The sequence below is a fragment of the Triticum dicoccoides genome, chromosome 4B, assembly GCF_002162155.2.
Source record: "Triticum dicoccoides isolate Atlit2015 ecotype Zavitan chromosome 4B, WEW_v2.0, whole genome shotgun sequence".
Lineage (NCBI taxonomy): Eukaryota > Viridiplantae > Streptophyta > Magnoliopsida > Poales > Poaceae > Triticum > Triticum dicoccoides.
Genome location: NC_041387.1, coordinates 551,671,797 through 551,694,815, shown reverse-complemented (window position 1 = coordinate 551,694,815; position 23,019 = coordinate 551,671,797).

Sequence of the window (23,019 nt, the reverse complement as noted above, 5' to 3'; positions counted from 1 at the left end):
CGGGGGGCGGCGGCGGCGGCCGGTGGAGGGGTGCGGTGGGTCATCGGCGGCGGTGGAGTGGGGGAGGGTGCGGGGGGTCGGCGGTTGCGGCCGATGGATCGGGGGAGATGGTGTGGGTGGTGCTCGGCGGCGAGGGGGACCGGATCTGGCGAGGTGGGATAGCGATCGAGATGGAGGGGGATCGAGGTCGAGTGTCCATGAAATTTAAAAACATTCATGAGTTCAAAAAGTGCCCATGAAATACAATTGAGAAATGAAGGCTACAATTTAAATACAATCGATCTTAGCTAGCTATCTGTTCACAATCTTCTTGCCCTTATTTTTCGTAAATGGAGTTCTTCTCTTGAACGGACGTCCTTTAGGTAGGGTGGTCCTGCTTCTTCTTGTGGTGTATGCTGATACTTCATCATTGTCGTCATGTTCCATCTTCCGGTCGCCATACTTGTCGAAGTCTTGCTCATTGGCGACTCCATCCATTCCGATGATCTTCCTTTTGTCTCTCCTCACGACAACACGACTGGGCTTTGGCGGGTCGATAATGAAGAAGCATTGGTCCACTTGGGAAGCCAGTACCCATGGCTCATTTTTCACGGTGACGTTTGCGCCCGCGGTCTTGGATTTGGCTTCGGGTATAACCATGGCGGTGAAATACCGGTCTTCTTTTATGACACTCTTGGCCCATCTGACACGGAACATCGGGACCTTCTCTCCAGCGTAGCTCAGCTCCCAAATCTCCTCGATCCTTCTGTAGTATCCGTCCTTGTCGTTATCGGTGTAGGATTCCATCGTTACCTCGGAGTTCTGATAACCATCGCTCTTCATGTCCTTTTCCTCGGTGTAGAATGTGTAGCCGTTGATATCGTACGCCTCATAGGTCATCAGGTTGTGCTCGGCGCCCTGTGACAAGGCGAATATGAGTTGTTCTTCCGTGGAAGAATCCTCATGTAAAGGGTATGAGAGAAGCTTCTACTTGAACCAACGCGTGAAACAAGAGTTGTGCTCTTTGATTATATCTCCGTCCGTCCTCTGTTGGCCTCGGTCATTGTACGTCTTCTCAATAAAGGTTTTGTGCTCTACCACCCAAGGATCGACCACGTCTATGTGTTGTAGAGCGACTAGGTTTGCTCTTTCAAAGTCGACGAGTTGACCCTCGAAGTCGACATGCATTTTGCGGCGACCCTCACGGTGACCCCATCCAGCGAGCCTGCTGAGGTGCCTGTTGACGGGCAGACCAACGGGGTCCTCGATGCCTAGATAATTCATGCAGTAGGAGATGCACTCTTTGGTCAGAAAGCCCCTGGCTATGCTTCCCTCTGGACGTGACATGTTGCGAACGTATCCTTTGATGACACCATTCATCCTTTCAAACGGCATCATGCTGTGCAGGAACGTCGGCCCGAGTTGGATGATATCCTCCATGATATGGACTAGCAGATGCACCATAATGTTGAAGAATGCGGGCGGGAAGTACATCTCAAGCTCGCATAGTATCACCACGATCTCTTCATGTAGCCTTCTGAGTTGCCTCACGCCAACCGACTTCCGAGAGATGACGTTGAAAAAGTTGCATAGGCCAAATAGCGTTTCGTGGACATGCGCGTCCATGATCCCACAGATTGCAACTGGAAGTATCTGCGTCATCAGCACGTGACAGTCGTGAGACTTCATCCTGCTGAACTTTTGTTTTGCTGGGTCTAGGTATCTGCTTATCTTCCCCACGTAACTGTAAGGAAGTTTTACTCCTACGAGGCAGGTGAAAAACTGATCGATCTCCTCCTGACTTAGAGTGAAGCACGCGGGAGGGTAGTCATTTCCGGTCTTCTTGGCCTTTTTGCCTTTGCGACGACTTTCAGTGTCCTGCTTCGCCTCATCATCATCATCATCATTAGCGTGAAGCTCCTCCATGATGCCCATCGATTTCAAGTCTGCCCTTCCTTTTGGCCCATCTTTGGTCCTCTCTGGCATGTTGAGCAGGGTACCAAGCAGACTCTCGCACATATTCTTTGTGATATGCATGACATCAAGGCTGTGAGGCACACGGTGGATCTTCCAGTATGGAAAGTCCCAGAAAACAGACCTTGTTTTCCATACCTTCAGCAGCGGCTCTAGCGCCTTTCGCTTTTTTCCCGGCTCTGGCGCCTTTTGCTTCTTTCTCGGCAGTGGGCAATCTTTCCAATTTTTCAACAGCTCGTCTATTTCCTCGCCGCGCCTCGTACGCGGGCGTCTTCGGGGTTCGGTTTCACCATCGAATAGATCCTTGCGTTTCCTCCACGGGTCATCGTCGCGAAGCCACCTTCGATTGCCCATGAACACGGTTTTCAAAGACCCGGGATCTCTATCTAGCTGGCGATACGTTGTGTCATCCATGCACCTAACGCATCCAGAAAATCCGTGGACCACCTGCCCCGCGACATATCCGTAACCGAGATAGTCGTGCACCATCGTGAGCAGTGCGGCTCTCATAAGGAAATATTCTTTCTCTGTGGCATCCCACGTATTGGTTGGCGTTTTCCACAGCATGTCTAGCTCCTCTTTCAGGATCCCCAGATACAGATTGAAGTCGTTCCCTGGTTGTTTCGTCCCTTCAATTAGCATACTCATGTGAATGTACTTCCTCTTCATGCACAACCAGGGGGGAAGGTTGTACATCCACACAAACACAGGCTAGGTGCTATGTGTGCTTCTCTGGCTGCCAAATAGATTGACTCCATCGATGCTCGCACCCAGCATGATGTTCCTTGGATCCTTCCCAAATTCTGGGTGTTCGAAGTTCAACGTTTGCCACTGGCTCCCATCCCTAGGGTGACTCAGCATCTTGTCTTTTTTATTTATCTCCGGATCATTTGTGTCATCTTCTCGCTTCTTCTCCTCCCTATCTGCGTGCCAATGCAGGAGCTTTGCTACGTTAGGGTCCGCGAAATACTGCTGCAGACGAGGAGTGATCGGAAAGTACCACAGCACTTTTCGAGGAGCTTTCTTCCTCTTCTTGTATCGAGTGACGCCGCACACCGGACATATGGTAGACTCCGCGTGCTCGTCCCAATAAATGATGCAATTGTTCATGCACACATGGTATTTCACGTGCGGTAAATCCAGAGGACACACGATTTTCTTCGCCTCCTCGGGCACTTGTTCCCCTTGGGAATACGTTCGCGCCAGAATGACATGTTTCTCGTCGAAGCATGCGTCGGTCATTTTGTGTTTTACCTTCATCTCCAGAGCCATGAGCGTTACTTTCATGCGGGTATCCTCGGGCCTGCATCCTTCATACAATGGAGTAACTGCATCTATCTCCAGTTGATCCATCTTGGCTTTCTCTCGGGCGAGAGCTCTTGTGTTATCCGTCTGCTTGAGAAGCAGCTCTTGAACATGAGGGTCCTGCACCCATCCCATCGATGGTCCATTGTCGTCTGCTCCGCCGGCATCTTCATCTTCATGATCATGCCATTCGTCTACTCCACATGATGACTGTCTACAGCATCACCGTCATGATCATGTCCTGGAGATTCTTCATCTTCTCGCCCGCCCGAGTCGCGGTGGTTGTCTTGCTGCCCTTCCTCATTTCTTGCCCGCCCCCCATGGACGACTTCATAGTCATCTTAATCACCTTGCCACTGATAGCCATCCATGAAACCACGCAAGAGTAGGTGGTCCCGCACCTGCCCGGAATCCGGGTCCGTAATAAGGCTCTTCAGCTTGCATCTTCGACACAGACATCTTATCTCTGTCTCGTTCTTTTCAAGCATCTCGACCTTCGTGGAGCTCAAAAACCAATTCACGATGCCTTCGGTCGCCTGCGGGGTAGAGCAAAATGATATTGTAGAACCAAGAAAAACTTTGGCATGACTTTCCCTAAAAATAGGACCAAAAAGAATGCATAGTGCCAAAATTCTTGTCAAAACCGAAATGAATCAACATTCCGGCAAAATATTGGCAACTATCGCATTTCAAATACCGGTACCTGCAAAGACAAACATATATGCAACACCACAAACATATGCAACACCACGAACATACATAGATCTAGCTAGGCCACAAAAAGTGCATGTGCACGTTGTTGGAGAGGGAGAACAACATAAAGATAGCTTCGCCCTTACTTACCTATCAAAAAAAGGTAATTTAACCACTTAATTTTGATGAATCTATGGTGCAAATGAGGTATGGAGGAGGAGGCAGCCGAGACAAGCTTGGAGGAGGAGGTGGAGAGAATAAAGTGGGGAAAGTGAGTGGGTAGGTGGGCTGTCCAAAATATCTTGTTGGTCCCAGGTTACTAATGGCGCACCACCTGCAAATGCGCCATTAGTAACCCCGGTTACTAATGGCGCACCTGCTGCTGGTGCACCATTAGAAGTTTTGCAAAAAAATAAAAAAAGTATATATTCTAATGGCGCACCGTGGCACTGTGCGCCATTACTAGTTTAAACTAGTAATGGCGCACTACGCTAGGGTGCGCCATTAGTAGTTTTGCAAAAATAATATAAAAAAACAACAGTAGTGGCGCACTATGTGGTCGGTGCACCATTACTAGTTAGCACTAGTAATGGCGCCCCTTGCCATGATGCGCCATTAGTATGTTTGGAAAAATAAGAAAAAAAAATTTACTAGTGGCACACCGTGTGCCTGGTGCGCTATTAGTGTCTTCCACACTAATGGCGCACCTGCACATGGTGCGCCACTGCTATATAGTAGTGGCACACCACATGACAGGTGCGCCATTAGTGGCCATTCCATCTATATCCCTTTTCCTAGTAGTGAGTAAACCTTGCGCTTCACTCTTCGCTCTTCGAGAAGTCGAACAATGATGGTACTAGTACAGTGTATGCTTCTGGCAATCTGACACTGAATTAATTGTTGCATGTCCACCACCTGAGCGAGGGAGAGCTTGCATTAGTCAAAAGTTTCCCCTTGCCCTGCGAGCCACAATGCGCAAGCTTCTCCTCGTCCTGCAAGCTTATCCTCGTTGTGCAAGTTGATTGGACACACCAAAGTAATGCTAGTCCATACTGCCTCCTTTCTGGTTAATATGGCTTAATTTGAAACAGGATAAATACACTGGCTGACACCGTATATTTGTAAAAATAGGGCCAATGGATTTCATAATACTCTCATTGCAGTCAATATATACATTTCCCGGTGTTTATAATGTCACTAGCTCACCCTGGTTGAGTATGTCTATATGTGTGTGCATGCACGTGTAGGTTGAGTACTTGAGCGTGACTGTGTGTGTTCCGTTGTGTGCTCGAACATGCATGCATTAGGGCGTCGCACGCGTTTTTGTGTGCTTGTGTACATGTGACTATTGCATGCATGCACAAGGTTCTAGTCCCTCACATTCACATGTTCATAGGTTAATGTTTTGTCAACATGTTGCATGCAAGGTTTAATCCTTCGTTGTTCACGCATGCATTCTCGATATTAATACGTTGGTAAAGACAATTTCTTGAGTAAAACGAGCCCATAAATTGAGTACAAAGGGGGCCAATAAACCATGACAGAGGGAGTACTAGTAGTAAACCTGAAGGAGGGAGTAGGTATGTAACAACGTGCAGGAACAAAATGCCTCTATGCGCATCCTATCCACATGTCATGGAAGAAAATAGGGATAAGTAAAAGTGAGACTCAGGAACGGTCATAGACATAGGGGGAGTACGTGCAGGGGCCGCGGTAATATGACTAATAAGCAGTCAAATCACACAGTAAGTTAGTCTGACGAAGGAACTATCATTTCACTCTTCACTGACACATACACAATATAAAAAGGTTGATATGGAGAGAAAAAGAAAACCGCTCCACTATATATACACTAGTAGGAGCCTAAGCTTGCTTGGGTTGCTCTCTTCACTAGCAGAAAATAACGGTGGCCACACCACTGGTCACAGATCCGGTCTGATCCCGCCAGCGGGGGAAGGGGAGGATGTTCTGCGTAGATGTGGTCTGCAGTGGCGAGGGAGAAAACCCACTGTTGGTGCGTCCCGATCGGGGGTCCCCGCAATATGGGCTAATGCCGCCTCCCACCGGCCTTCTAGCTACACCCCAATGTCCCAGGTAGTACACTTCCTTTTGGAGCCGGCTCGCTCCACTGCCGCAGCTCCCCGCGTTGCTCCGTCTCCATTTGGATATTTCTCTACTTCTACCGGCTTCTATTGGTGATGAGTTTATGTCTCATGAACTAGTGCCACTACAATTATTCTAATCAAACTTCTTCATTATCTTTGCCAATAGGGATGCTCAGCTTGATTTTAGTGGAACTGTACAAAAGCATCATATGATCCAATGGTGACAGGCTTCTTTCCTTCGACAGGTTCTACCTAGCTAGGAAATCAAATCTTATTGAGGGTTTAGGGTTTAAAGCCTTGATACTTCATCAATAGTTTTTTTTGTACACACTCTCACAATTTTTGCCTTTAGTTGTGAAGTTAATATTGGCTATGATACGTGAATCATTGAGATGCATCAGCATGCGTGTTAGTTTTGCATTGTATTTGATGGAATGTTGTAACAGGGCAACCTTGGAGTCAGGTTACATACATGAAACAAAATCTGAAAGCTCCATACTAGCATTGTAGTAGTCCCTGCGGTCCTTTTTTGTATGCGTATAAGAAAATCTCACTTTTCCTGCAATGGTCTGCGCCTTAGCATATTTGTGCCACTCTTTCGAACAGTACTACCGCAACCGCAAAAAAAAAGGACCAGAGGTGCCGCACGATGGCCAAGGAATGTAGTGATAGTGTGAGGTGAGCCATGTACTCACTAGGCTGCTGTGTTTCGCACTCCTCCAGTGTAAGAGTGGAGAAAGTTAGTTTTATCACAGAATAAATAAATAAATAAGAGTGCATACACTCTACGACTCTCTGTCGCCGAATGAATAATGACCAATGAGCCGTCAATTCACATAGACCCGACAGTAAGTTGGACGAAAGAAGCAACCACCACTCTTCATTGAATCTATTTCTCCCTCATGTAGTACAGTATACTACAATATTCTTTTGGAAACAAACGTTTCATTTTGGTGGATCGCGCCATCGAGCAAAACTAAACATTTAAATCACGTCTATCGCGTTCATGTCTCACCCCACACAAGCTCCGCCCCATACGGTCGCTTGACATGCCACTCACCGCAAACCAAATATACGCAAACTTTCCCGCCTACTTGTCGATGGATCGTGCCATGGTGTACTTCTGGAAGAGATAGACACGGAGGGGGAGGACAACTAGCTGTAGCATGGACTACCAAGAACTTTTTACATGCATGTTGTGGCCGGCCGTGGTGTCGTTTGAACTTTTTACATGCGTGGTGTCGCGTGCACTAGGAAGCGGCACGGGCGGCGCTCTCTCGGCCGGTGCGCCGCTTCAATGTCGGCGCCAATGAGAGGTCGTGTCCGCTCTGGCCGGGCATGAATGCAGCACTGACCATTTCGGGTGGGAAGCGCGCACGGGTTATGAAGATGGTTAGAGTTGGATAAGGCAGTCAAGAGCGGGCATGGCAGTGGTCCAGACGCCCGCAAATGAGAGATGCTGGACGGACGTAAAGATGGAGATGGAGATGGATATGAAAGTAAGAATTTTACGTAAACACAGATATGTATTCTATGTATGTGTGTGTGCGCACACACACACATAGTGACGACTCTCGTGACTACTCGTACACATCATCGATGACTCGTTCTCCCTACACACACAAACTTAGTACCACCTCATTTTGTTCCTAGGACAGGAATATCATATGAGTGGGAAACAATATGAAGTGAGATAAATGGAGTACTACGTACACGCACTCAGTCTGCCTCCGACATACCCGCGAGTACACGATGGAGCGTATTTGTACAAGAAGAGGCAACTTTAGCTTGTTCACTTAATAAGGGAGGGTCGGGGACCACACGTGAGAGATACAAAGTGCGATCTGGAAGTGGGCGTGTTATTGATCGAGTTTCTTTCTTTCCGGGAACGCGTGTATTCTATTTAAAACCACTGCAATGGAGAGATTTTCTACTTCATTGTATGTGTAGCGTCTTGTTTGATAGGGTTTCTCGCGTCTCGCTCTCTCACCCTCTCCATATCTAAACAAGATAACAGTGTCCACTCTATCCACAACAAAAAATACACTTCCGTGATGATACGTGTTTGTCATGGTAGGTCACGTTTTCTGTCATACATGTACATCCATCATGGTTTTATGACAGAATAAGATAGTCATACATGTGATATTGTAGAAGTGTTCCATGACAATACCAAAATTATCATCACAGAAGTGTTCACTTCCATGACGATAAATGATGCATCATGGAAGTGCTTTCTTCAAGGGTAACTAACACATGGCATCCACCGTAACGGGTCGCCGTTAAGCTACTGGGTCTGGTTTTGGATCCGATAACCCATTAATAGCCAGGACCAATGTGGATTTTCCATGTGTAAAATTCTCATTGGTCGAAGGAAACACGGGTCAGCTCGTCATTGGGCCAGATATGCGCCTATGATATGTCGACACGTGCGACGACCCAACACTAGCCCATTTAGCTTACAAAGGATGACCCACTTGACTTGGTCAAATGCTAGCAGGTCGTCCCATGAAAAGCATGTTAATGGTCTATTTGCATATAGCCCATTTTAGGTCTCGGTAACTTACGGCCCGTTAGGGCCTTCCCCAAATTGGCCCAACAATGTGATGTGGGCCTTCGAATATAACACTAGCCCGTTTCACTTTTGGTCCATGTATGGCCCACAACGTATTTCGGCCCATATGACGCCTTTCGTATCTTTGGGCCCTTTAGTGGCCACGGTGACTCTGGCCAATAATGAACAGTAAATTTCTTTGTACCCATTAACGGCCCATGATTCACAGGGGCCGTTTCTATCCCGTGTTAGCTTTCGGCCTACTGACGGCCCATACGTTCTTGGGCTTCTTTCCGGTCCTCAATTACTTACGGCCCGTTACTGACTTGTTCCACTAAAGAGCCAAATTTGACCCATGGTTAGAATCAGCCCGTTGTGGCATGTTAACTCGTTGCGATGTTTCTAGCCTGTCCTATATTCTAGCCTGTTAACGACTCGTTATGCCTGTGAAAGAATTAAGCCGTTGCTGTCTTCTGACATGTTAACGGCTCGTTACCGTGCTGGCCGATACAAATTGCCCCCATTTACGCCCCATGTGGGCCCATTTGTCCAACGGCCCGAGGCACACTGATTCTACGGCCCGTTGGAGGCCCATTTATCCGACGGCCCGTAGGAGGCCCATGGATCCTATGGCATGTAGCAGGCTCAAGGTTACCACGGTCTGTATATGGCCCATGGTTGTGGCGACCACTAGCAAACCAAGGAAAAAGAAGACTAGGAAATTAATAAGCCAGAAACTAACACTAGGTTATTAAGGCGATTGCATAGATTACATAAAATGGGCGACCACCAGTAAAAATATAGGGAACACCCTACACTATACAAAAATGGCTTGCTGTTTTGTTCAGCCGCTGGCTACATGTTAAGAACAAATTTTGTATCACAACAAAGCAAATTACAACCATAAAACAAAAGGAAGGTTGGCATAAACGTTGACAATCCGGAAGATAAATGCACCACCAGAAATTCAGAAGCTCAGTTCATTTGACCTGACTGTTATGTTTTCATGTTGTACTGTCCGATGGAGCACCATAACCTTGGCCTTCATTTCTCCTACGCTCTTGAACAACACAGCCAATGTCTGATAGTCTAGTTTCAAAACCATGCATATCTTGACGACATCGATCAATGGTTGTCCTTGTTTCACAAAGGGTCTATGTTACGGAATGGACTTGTGTCTGGAGTGTAGATATAACATTGTTTTGAGCGTGCATATCTTGATCATGAGGCAGTTTGGATGAGATTGCCTTAACAACCAACCCAGTATTACGCAGGTACGTGCTTTTGGCACTGTTAGTGGACAGGTACTGACCCACTGCAGCAAGAGGTGACATTGCGGTTATAGTTGCCTCATCACCTTCGGAAGGTGGCGGTTCCAGCATTTTTTCCATAGCTTGCTAAAAAGTTGAGTTTTTACATTAGTAGTACCAGAACAGAAGATATTAAGGAGGCAGCAAAACTAAACAAAATAGCTTTGGTCTATATATAGAACTTATTCTGGTGAACCCGTGTAAAATATTAGTTGTACTTTACTGCAAAGTACATAACAAAACCAGGTTCCAAACATATGACCATGTACCATGGCTAATGTATTGTCTATTTCTTCACATTGTATTGACAGCTATGGATAAAGAGACAGAGTTTATAATACAGTAAGCACAGTATGACATCATTCATATCACAAAACAACTGAGAACAAACAAATAGGCAATTGTAACATTGTGTGGGCAAGTCCAGCATGGAACTAGATTACAGATCAAGATCAAAGGAACATCACTCCTCTCTTATAAACCTTGTAAGGTGCAATGATACGCTAAGACAAGTGTATAAAATTGAAAAGAGTAATAGACATTGGCTGCAAACCATGCAGTTCAATGCACAAGTCAGAGTAAGTAGTAGTTAAAAGGCATGAGGATTAAGGACTTACAATAGCGGCTTTGACTGGTGTAGTCATGCCCTTCATCTTGCTGGTGTGACAGTCCTTGAAGATTTCCACAGCATTTGGTTCAAGTACTTTTTGGTCCTTGCGGGCTTTCCTCCTCATTTGGTACAAGTCAATATAGATCTGATAATATGGTACAACGAAAAGAGTGAAATAGCAACTAATTACAAGAGCCTCATAGTGTGCAATATAGCTATGAGATCCCGTCCTCTGTTGGAATTTCACTTTCGTACGATTGGCCTTGTTCTTTGAACAGTTCACCTACAAGAAGATAGATTTGTGAGGCACATGCGTAAATAGGAGTTCAACATGTGATCTGATCACATATATATAACGTGCTTGATACTTTGGATCATACTAGTGTTTAACGAGGCCTCTCCAGTCTTCATCCGATATATTTCCACTTGGAGATGTCTGGGCAAGTTCACTGTTATCCTTGCCTTCAAACTGAGTTGTCCTCAAGTTATACCAATACTGCCGCAGAGCAGACTTGAAAACATGGGTGCAAGTTTGTCTGGTTGCATAATCTTGGCTATCCAACTTGAACCTCGTCTATTCAAAATTATGGGAGTCTCATTATCAACAACCTAGAAAGTATGGGACAGAGCAAGATGATATTACTAGTTTCCATACATAACCATACTTACAGATAAATGGTCGAGGAAGGTGTTGAACTGGGTTTCGTTTGCGTCATTCCTGTACTAAATCCATGTTGGGAGGATACGTGCATGACACCTAACGGCAACCGCTGCCTCTGATACTAACTTGGCTGACTCTATAGCATCACGTGGCCTTTTTAAACTTGCCTCAAAATGGATCTCCATTCTTCCTCCTCTAGATTTAGTTAACCTATCGAGCAGTATCCATGATGTTTGTTTCCTCTTGCGCCTAGGGGCTATTCCAACAAAGAACATAGGAAGTGTTGGTGTACATCAAACTGTGAGACTACATATAAAGAAGCATGCAACTGTAACTTGACTCCAGCAACTACCGTCTTGTTGTTGAAGCTCACAAGGTTAATCTGATCTTGCCAACTCGTCTTTTGTCAAGAGTGCTTCAGAACTAGTGTCAGGTGGCAAGGGAGCTTGGGAACATGCTGAGCTGAGTTGACAAACGAGTAACTCATGCGGCTGGTGGTACTGTGGAAGGCGGTGCAACAACTAGGGTTGTCGCTGCTTGTTTGGTGGCGGCTATTTGTTTCTATTTGGCTTGTTTTGTAGCTCGTGTAGCATGGGATACCGTGTTTGTACAATTTTCTGATGGACTTAGACCTTCTATTGCACCATCATACCAGTAGAATCTGCATAATTCTTCCGCTTCCGTTTCCGTGTGTCCTCAGTACTAACACCATCCCCTGTGATTTTGTTTTCCTTCCTCTTTCTCTGTGCCATGTTAAGTCAAGCCGACAAGAAAAAGGAATAAAAATTTAGTTCTTCAGAACAAATTGATGCGTGATACAGATGAACTGAACTTTCATGTTAGACAACCACATGATAGGAAGAGCTAATATGTACGAAAAATAGGACGGCGTGAGATAATCAGAACTATGATGTATAAACTAAGCAAATGACATTTCAATAAATTATAAGCAATGCAATGGAAGGTATACACAATATGAAAGATGCTACAAATATCACTGTGCCAAGTTAATAGTGTTTCGTCATAACTGGCGTTTAAACAAATGTGAAGTGGTACAAGAAATAAATCATATGCAAGATGCAAACAACATCACACTACCAAGTTAAAGATTTCTTGTCATTAGTGACATTGCATATTCACAGCGTATGATGTGTAAACTAAGCAGAAGGCATTTCAACAAATTAGAAGCAATGAAAGCTAAACATCATATGCACGATGCAACGAATATCACTCTACCAAGTTAAAACTATCTCGTCATTAGTGCAATTTCAACAAATTAGTAGTACAAGCTAGAAAATAATGCGAGATGTAAACTATATCAGACTCTCAAGTTAAACGTGTCTTGTGAAAAGTGATTGTTGCATGTTACACAACAGTAGTACTTTGATGTAAGAACATGGTGTGATAGACAGATATTGTATGTTCTAGAAACACGAACATGTGTCTTATTCACCAGTATAATGTGTAAAGTAAGCAGAAAAAGAAATAAAATTCACTCTTCAGAACTCATTCATGCATGATACTGACAATCACTACCTTGATGTAACGCAAACACATGATACGAGGATGGAATATGTACGGAAAACAGGACGACATGGCATATTCACAACTATTTGTGTAAACTAAGCAGAAGCAATTTAATCAAATTACAAGCAATACAAGCTAGACACCATATGCAACATGCAAGAAAATATCACACTGCCAAGCTATAGAAAGACCTGGGATGTCGGTTTCGCCAGAAGACCGCCATTAGTCCCTGCCTTATTTTTTTCCTTCCTCTTTCTTAATTGTATTGCCTTGTCAAGTCAAGTCCACAAGAAAAATGAATTAAAATCGCTTTTCAGAACTCATTGATGCAGGATGCTGGTGAGCACTACTTTAATGTAAGGCGACCGCATGATAGGACGATTGAATGTGTAAGAAAAAAGGACAGCATTGCATATTCACAGCTATGATGTGTAAACTAAGAAGCAGGCATTTCAACAAATTAGAAGCAAGGAAAGCTAGACACCATATGAAACATGCAACGAATATCACTTTACCAAGTTAAAACGGTCTTGCCATAAGTGCCATTTCAACAAATTAGAAGTAGTACAAGCTAGAAAACAATGTGATATGTAACCTATATCATACTCCTAAGTTAAACATGTCTTATGATAAATGATTGTTGCAGGTTACACAACAGTAGTACTTTGATGTAAGAACATGGTGTGATAGACAGATATTGTATGTTCTAGAAACAGGAACACGTGTCTTATTCACAAGCATAATGTGTAAAGTAAGCAGACGGAATTCAACAAAATTAGAAGCAATACAAGCTAGACATCATACATAATATGCAATCACATATAACAGTGCCTTGTTAGAGAGAGAACCTATGATGGTGGACAAGGGGGGACGTGGTCATCATCAACACAGCTACGTTGAGTGTCTATGCATGTGTTGTCTTCCAAATCTTGTTGGGGTGATGGCAGAGTAGCATGTGTAAAGGCCCTCCGTTTGGAAGAAGCACCTTTATCCACTACCTTGCTAATTTCCTTCTGCTATATTGATTTTGCATTGTCAAGTAAAACCGACAAGAAAAAGCAATAAAGTTCACTCTTCAGAACTCATTCATGCATGATACTGACAATCATTACCTTGATGTAAGGCAAACACATGATACGAGGATGGAATATGTACGAAAAATAGGACAACATGGCATATTCACAACTATTTGTGTAAACTAAGCAGAAGCCATTTCAACAGATAAGAAGCAATGCAAGCTAGACATGACATGAAAGATGCAACCAATATGACTCTGCCAAGTTAAAAGCGTCGCATCATAAATGGCGTTTCAACAAATTAGAAGCACCGCATGTTATAAATCATATGAAAGATGAAACCAATAATACACTGCATATACTACAGGTGCCTCGTCATATTGATTGATGCGGGATAGAAAAAAACAGTAGTTTTATGTAAGGACATGCTTAATAGGTAGATGTACCATGTACTAAAAGCAGGAAGACATTTCACAATAACATGTATAATGTATAAACTAAGCAGAATAGCACATGCAATTTAACCAGATTGAAAGAATTACAATCTAGACACCATATGCAACATGCAACCACATATCACGCTGCCAAGTTAGAGCAAGCAGCTGCGATGCTTGTGTAGGGGAAATGTGGTCATCAACTTGATGTCTACTACACAACCTTCTTCTTGTAGACGTTGTTGGGCCTCCAAGTGTAGAGGTTTGTAGGACAGTAGCAAATTTCCCTCAAGTGGATGACCTAAGGTTTATCAATCCGTGGGAGGCGTAGGATGAAGATGGTCTCTCTCAAACAACCCTGCAACCAAATAACAAAGAGTGTCTTGTGTCCCCAACACACCCAATACAATGATAAATTGTATAGGTGCACTATTTCGGCAAAAAAATGGTGATACAAGTGCAATATGGATGGTAGATATAGCTTTTTGTAATCTAAAATTATAAAAATAGCAAGGTAGCAAGTAACAAAAGTGAGTGAAAACGGTATTGCAATGCTTCGAAACAAGGCCTTGGGTTCATACTTTCACTAGTGCAAGTTCTCTCAACAATAATAACATAATTAGATCATATAACAATCCCTCAACATGCAACAAAGAGTCACTCCAAAGTCACTAATAGCAGAGAACAAACGAAGAGATTATGGTAGGGTACGAAACCCCCTCAAAGTTATTCTTTCTGATAAATCCATTGGGCTATTCCTATAAGTGTCACAAACAACCCAAGAGTTTGTAGTAAAATAACACCTTAAGACACACATCAATCAAAACCCTAATGTCACCTAGATACTCTAATGTCACCTCAAGTATCTGTGGGTATGATTATACGATATGCATCAGAAATTCTCAGATTCATCTATTCGACCATAACAAAGAACTTCAAAGAGTGCCCAAAAGTTTCTACCGAAGAGTCAAGACGAAAACGTGTGCCAACCCCTATGCATATATTCCCAAGGTCACGGAACTCGCAAGTTGATCACCAAAACATACATCAAGTGAATCAATAGAATACCCCACGCAGGACATACATCAAGTGTTCTCAAATCTTTAAAGGCTCAATCCAATAAGATAACTTCAAAGGGAAAACTCAATCCATTACAAAGAGGTAGATGGGGAGAAGAATCATAAGATCCAACTATAATTGCAAAGCTCACAGTACATCAAGATCGTGCCACATCAAGAACACGAGAGAGAGAGAGAGAGAGAGATCAAAGACATAGTAACTAGTACATACCGTCAACCCCGAGGGTGAACTACACCCTCCTCGTCATGGAGAGCACCGGGATGATGAAGATGGCCACCGGTGATGGATCCCCCCCTCCGACGGGGTGCCGGAACATGGTCTCGATTAGCTTTTGGTGGCCACAGAAGCTTGCAGCGGTGGAACTTCTGATCTAGGTTATGTTCTTGAGGTTTGGGGATTTATAGGAGAGGTTGGCATCGAGAAAAAGTCAGGGGGCCCCATGGAGAGTCCACGTGGTAGGGGGCGCGCTCTAGGGGCGGGGCCCTCCACCCTTGTGGGGCCCGTGGGACTCCCCTCCGGTAATTCTTCGTTCCAGTACTTTTTATATTTTCTAGAAAAAATCTCCGTTGATTTTCAGCGCATTCCGAGAACTTCTATTTCTGCACAAAAACAACACCATGGTAGTTCTGCTGAAAACAGCGTCAGTCTGGGTTAGTTCTAACCAAATCATACCAAAATCATGTATAAATATTGTAAACATGGCATTAATACATCAAAAATTATAGATACATTTGAGACGTATCAGCATCCCTAAGCTTAATTCATGCTCGTCCTCGAGTAGGTAAATGATAAAAATAGAATTTTTGATGTAGAATGCTACCTAACATATTTATCAATGTAATCTTCTCTATTGTAGCAACAATATTAAGATCCGTAAGATTCAAAACAAAAGTTTAATATTGAAATAAAAATAATAATACTTCAAACATACTAATAAGGCAATTATGTCTTCTCAAAATAACATGGCCAAAGAAAGCTATCCCTACAAAATCATATAGTCTGGCTATGCTCTATCTTCATAAAACAAAATATTTAAATCATGCACAACCCCTGTTTCAGCCAAGCAATTGTTTCATACTTTAGTATTTTCAAAAAAATTCAATCTTGACACAATACATGAGCGATATAGCACTATAGGTGGAATAGAATGGTGGTTGTGGCGAAGACAAAAAGAGGAAGATAGTCTCACATGAACTAGGCGTATCAACGGGATATGGAGATGCCCATTAATAGATATCAATGTGAGTAAGTAGGGATTGCCATGCAATGGATGCACTAGAGCTATAAGTGTATGAAATCTCAAAAAGAAACTAAGTGGGTATGCATCCAACTTGCTTGCTCACGAAGACCTAGGGCACTTTGAGGAAGCCCATCATTGGAATATACAAGCCAAGTTCTATAAAGAAAATTCCCACTAGTATATGAAAGTGACAACATAGGAGACTCTCTATCATGATGATCATGGTGCTACTTTGAAGCACAAGTGTGGTAAAAGGATAGTAGCATTGCCCCTTCTCTCTTTTTCTCTCATTTTTTTTTGTTTTCTTTGGTCCTTTTTTTTGTGGCCTCTTTTTTTCTCTTTTTTTTTCGTCCGGAGTCTCATCCCAACTTGTGGGGAAGCATATTCTCCATCATCCTTTCCTCACATGGGACAATGCTCTAATAATGAAGATCATCACACTTTTATTTACTTACAACTCAAGAATTACAACTCGATACTTAGAACAAAATATGACTATATGAATGCCTTTGGCCGTGTACCGGGATGTGCAATGAATCAAGAGTGACATGTACGAGAGAATTATGAAGGGTGGCTTTGCCACAAATACGATGTCAACTACATGATCATGCAAAGCAACATGACAATGATGAATCGTGTCATAAAAAAGGAACGGTGGAAAGTTGCATGGAAATATATCTTGGAATGGTTATGGAAATGCCATAATAGGTAGGTATGGTGGCTGTTTTGAGGATGGTAATGGTGGGTGTTATGGTACCAGCGAAAGTTGCGGGGCACAAGAGAGGCTAGTAATGGTGGAAGGGTGAGAGTGCGTATAATCCATGGACTCGGCATTAGTTATAAAGAACTCACATACTTATTACAAAAATCTACAAGTCATCAAAACCAAGCACTACGTGCATGCTCCTAGGGGAAGGGTTGGTAGGAGTTAACCATCGCGCGATCCCGACCTCCACACATAAGGAAGGCAATCAATTAATAAATAAAGCTCCAACTTCATCACAAAACGGTTCACCAGACGTGCATGCTATGGGAATCACAAACTTTAACACAAGTATCTCTCAAATTGAAAATTATATCACTAGCACGACTCTAATAGCACCATCTTCATATCTCAAAAAATCATAAAGAATCAAACTTCTCATAGTATTCAATGCACTTTATATGAAAGTTTTTATTATATCCCCCTTGGATGCCTATCATATTAGGACTAGTTTTACAACCAAAGCAAATTACCAGGCTGTCCTAAAATACTATCAAAATAATATAAGTGAAGCATGAGAGTTCATCTATTTCTTCGAAATAAAACCACCGTCGTGCTCTGAAAAGATATAAGTGAAGCACTAGAGAAAATGACAAACTACTCCAAAAGATATAAGTGAAGATCAATGAGTAGTCGAATAATTGTGCAACTATGTGAAGACTCTCTGACATTTAAGAATTTCAGATCTTGGGATATTATTCAAACAGCAAGCAAAACAAAGTAAAATAAATTGACGCTCCAACCAAAGCACATATCATGTGGTGAATAAAAATATAGCTCCAAGTAAAGTTACTGGTGAATGAAGACGAAAGAGGGGATGCCATCCGGGGCATCCCCAAGCTTAGGCTCTTGATTGTCCTAGAATATTTCCTTGGGGTGCCTTGGGCATCCCCAAGCTTAGGCTGTTGCCATTCGTTATTCCATAGTCCATCAAATCTTTACCCAAAACTTGAAAACTTCACAACACAAAACTCAACAGAAAACTCGTAAGCTCCGTTAGTATGAGAAAATAAATCACCACTTTTGGTTCTATTGTGAACTAATTCTAAATTCATATTGGTGTAATATCTACTGTATTCCAACTTCTCTATGGTTCATACCCTCCGATACTACTCATAGATTCATCAAAATATGTCACACCCTGATTTTCATGGCACAACACTTAAGATGATAAATCATGATAAAATGTGTTTTGAAAAAAAACTTTTGAGTGTTTTGGACTTTGCATTGATTGGATTATGTCTGTTGTTTGCAAGTGCTCTAAAAATCAAATAAATCCTCCAACTCCTATACTTCATCTCCTTGCCCCAAACTCTTGAACCAATGATCATGCCATGTGTATAGTACAGTATAGTATTTTCTTACAAAAATAATTTGGCCAAAAAGTATTTTATAAATTTAGTTTTCAAAAACCCTCTGAATAGAGGTTTGCACTACAAGTACTTGATTTGGGCTATGAAAATTCTTTCCAAAAACATATTTGAATCATATTATATATAAGACTACCACAAACCACAAAAATATAATTTTAAAAGTTATTTTCCTATTTTATTTAAAGGCTTTTTCTTTAGGCCAGAAATGGACTTTAATAGGTTAAAATTATTTTAATGCTTTAAAAATATTTGGGAAAACCTAAGGAAACTCAGTGGACATATATTGTCCATATATAAGAGTTTCAACACATGGTCATGTTCAAAATATTGGTCAAATCCCTCAAAAATCCTTTCTGGATATTTCAAGATTTTGAAATATTTACAAAATAAATATTCTCTAGAAATTCCAAGAAAATTCTAGCTTGTCACAAATACTCTATTTGGTAATCTTGCAAAATCTCATGTCATGGGGAATAGTATAACCCCATGAAATCCCCTCAAAACCATTTCTGTCCTTTTTCAAGTTTGAACAACTTTACATTAGCAAACTTGTCCAAATGCTCTCAAACTTGGTACACATGCTAAAATGGTCTAATAAATCATCTAGACCAAGTGGCACAAGTTGGAGAACGAGTTAACTTGATTAAAGGGCCCCAAAACCCTTCCTGTCCAGAACCAAATTTGAACAACTCTACATTGGCAAGTTTCTCCTTTTGATCTCAACTTTTGTGGATAGTTCGGAACCTCAAATAATGACACTACACTAAGTGGTGCATCAAGGAGAATAGATTTGCATGGCTAAATCTTGGGAAGTCCATTTCTGTTGATTTCTAGGGTTTACAAAAGTTGCATTGTCAACTTTCTTCAAATGAGCTCCAACTTGGTGATCAACCCCGTTTCTATATTACACTTGATCTTGTTAATCTTCATATCATTTGGAATCCATTTGCTTGCCCAAACCACCATCAAACACCTTCTGGCAGAAATTTAAAATGCATGTTTTGTCCATTTCCACTAATCTGCATGAGCTCAACTTTCTCCCACAACCTAATCTGGTCCTCCTCTAACCCCTGTATCTTTCCCTGCCCGCGGAGCCATGATGATGGGGGTGAAAATCTCTTTCCCCTCTCTGTACAACACCAACTCCACTCTCTCTCAACTCCCTCACCCCTCCAGTGGCTCCCCAGGGCATCCAATGCCATTGCCACATTGTTTACTCCCCTTGCAGCTGCCAGACACAAGTGGACGCGCTGGTGCGTGCAAAAAGCCACGGGTGCCGGCCATTTGCATGCTCTGGAGCATGCTACAGTGTGCTCCCACACTGTAGCTGCGTCCTGCCCAAGGCTTCCGACCACCTCGAGCCTCCCCCACGTGCCAGTCGATGCTCCTCGACGTCCACAACACGCCACGCCCCTGTCCCCCTTCTCTTTCTTCCTCCTACTACCTCCTTCACACGCACCCCGACCGCCCGAGAGCTCCAATGGGCGAGCTCACATGCGTGAAGCCTCTGGCACCTCCCCGCTCTTCCTCTGCCTTTCCCTTGGCCTAGGCCACGCCTACAAACTCCCTGGACAAGGCACTGAGTGCCAGTTCGGCCCCTGTCACTGCATTGGTCGCGGCCGTGGACGCCGACCACGGTGCACCAACGCCCCGCCATATGAGGATCTCCCCGGGCCTCCCCCTCGTCTCCATCCACCCACTCTTTGCCCCAGCTATCTCCTGGACCACTCACTCCTCCCCGGAGCTGCTCCATCACCTCCCCATGGCCGGAGCCGAGCCATCATCCTCTGCTCAAATTACCACGAGCAAGGCCCCCTCCTCCCCTCCTTTCTCCACTCGGAACCCCCTGGCCACGGCAAAACTTTCCCCCTCTTCTTCCCCTAGACCCATGCCCCGTAGCGCCGGTGCCGCCATCGCCGTCCTCCTCGTCCTCCGCAGTCGACGCCCTGCCTGACCCGGCACTCCTCAGCGATGGTGCCACCCATGGATGGATGCATCCAGGTCCCCTGAGCACTCCGGTGGGCCTAGCGCTGCAGGAGGTGGTCGGAGCCGCCAGCAAATCTCCCGCCAACGAGGCCTTTGCCCCCTTTGTCGCAGGCGGGAGGAGGGAGATGACCCTGTGGGTGGACCCAGCAGGTCAGTGACCCCGTCAGCGGGCCCCTCCGTTTAAGTGGAGACGCACTCGGAAAATACGCCTTCGGCGTGGACCCTGCGCGCATGCAGCTGAGACGATGGGCCGACCCAGTTGTGCCTCGGCGCTAAACCGCGCCCGGTGCACGTTGCCGCCGCTGGATTTGGCCCATTTAGGTAAATCCCTTTTCTTTTTATTTTTCTATAGACTTGTAAAATCCATAAATAATTAAAATTAACTCCAAATTTGATAATTCAATTTTCTTGTAGTTCCTAAATTCATGATCTATCACATGGTGCTATTTGCACATTTTTCCAGAAACCTTTTCTTCACAAACATTTATCAAATCTTGTTTTTCCATTTCTGTGATGAACTTTAGAAAATCACATATAGCCCATTTTTGATCCAAATTCCATCGTTCAAATTCGTCGATGCTTATAAGTTCAAATTCCTGTTCTGCTGGGGACACTTCCCTCCGGGAGGGGGAAATCATCACCATCGTCATCACCAACGATCCCCCCATCGGGAGAGGGTCAATCTCCATCAACATCTTCACCAGCACCATCTCCTCTCAAAATCCTAGTTCATCTTTGTATCCAATCTTGTATCCAAACCACAAATTGGTACTTGTGAGTTGCTAGTAGTGTTGATTACTCCTTGTAGTTGATGCTAATTGGTTTACTTGGTGGAAGATCATATGTTTAGATCCCTAATGCATTTTATTACTCTTGTGATTATGAACATGAATATGCTTTGTCAGTAGTTACGTTTGTTCCTGAGGACATGGGTGAAGTCTTGCTATTAGTAGTCATGTGAATTTGGTATTGGTTCGATATTTTGATGAGATGTATGTTGTCTTTCCTCTAGTGGTGTTATGTGAACTTCAACTACATGACACTTCACCATTATTTGGGCCTAGAGGAAGGCATTGGGAAGTAATAAGTAGATGATGGGTTGCTAGAGTGACAGAAGCTTAAACCCTAGTTTATGTGTTGCTTCATAAGGGGCTGATTTGGATCCATATGTTTAATGTTGTGGTTAGGTTTACCTTAATACTTCTTCTGTAGTTGCGGATGCTTGCAATAGGGGTTAATCATAAGTGGGATGCTTGTCCAAGTACGGGCAGTACCCAAGCACCGGTCCACCCGAATATGAAATTATCAAAGTACTGAACATGAATCATATGAGCGTGATGAAAACTAGCTTGACGATAATTCCCATGTGTCGTGGAATTATCACGTCAGATGTCCTAGTGAAAGGACTTAGTCGTGGAGACATCACGATCAGGTTAGCTTGGAGGGGTTAAACCGGATATTGGACACAGAGAGTTATACTGGTTCGGCCCCTTGCACAACAAAAAAATACATTTCCGTGATGATACGTGTTTGTCATAGTAGGTCGCGTTTTTTTTTCATGCATGTACATCCATGACAAATTTATGACAGAATCAATATAGTCATACCTGTGCTGTCATAGAAGTGTTCGATGACATTACCAAAATTATCATCACGGAAGTGTCCACTTCCATGACAATAAATCGTGCGTCACAGAAGTGCTTTCATCAAGGGTGACCGACATGTGGCATCCACCATAACGGAACGCATTAAGCTATCGGGTCGGGTTTTGGATCCAATAACCCGTTAACAGCCCCGACCAATGGGGATTTTCCACGTGTAAAATCATCATTGGCTGGAGGAAACACGTGTCGGCTCATCGTTGGGACATATGTCATCCACTCATCAGAGAGAAGGCGCCTATGATACGTCGACACGTGGCACGACAAAACAAGTTTAAATGGGCCGGCCCAACTAACGGCGCACAAGATTTGGCGGCCCATAATGGGCCGGCCCAGTTAAAGGCCCACGAGATTTTGCGGAGTATAATGGGCTGGCCCAGCTAAAGGCCCACAAGATTTCGCGGGCCATAATAGGCTGGCCCAGGTAAAGGCCCACAAGATTTTTGTGTGCCATAATGGGCCGGCCCAGGTAAAGGCCCACAAAATTCACCGACATTAATGGGCCAGCCCAGCTGTAGGCCCACAAGATTTTGAGGAACCTAGTAGGCCGGCCCATTAACTGGCTTCCATGTTTTGGGCCAAATGACGGCCCATAATTGATCCGGTCCATTAATGGCCTACCACATTCCGGGCCTAGTAATGGCCCATATAAGATCCGTCCCGTTAAAAGCCTCCCACTTTCTGGGCCAAATCACGGCCCAGATCAGGTCCGACCATTTAAGAGGCTTTGGGCTCAATTGTGGCCCAT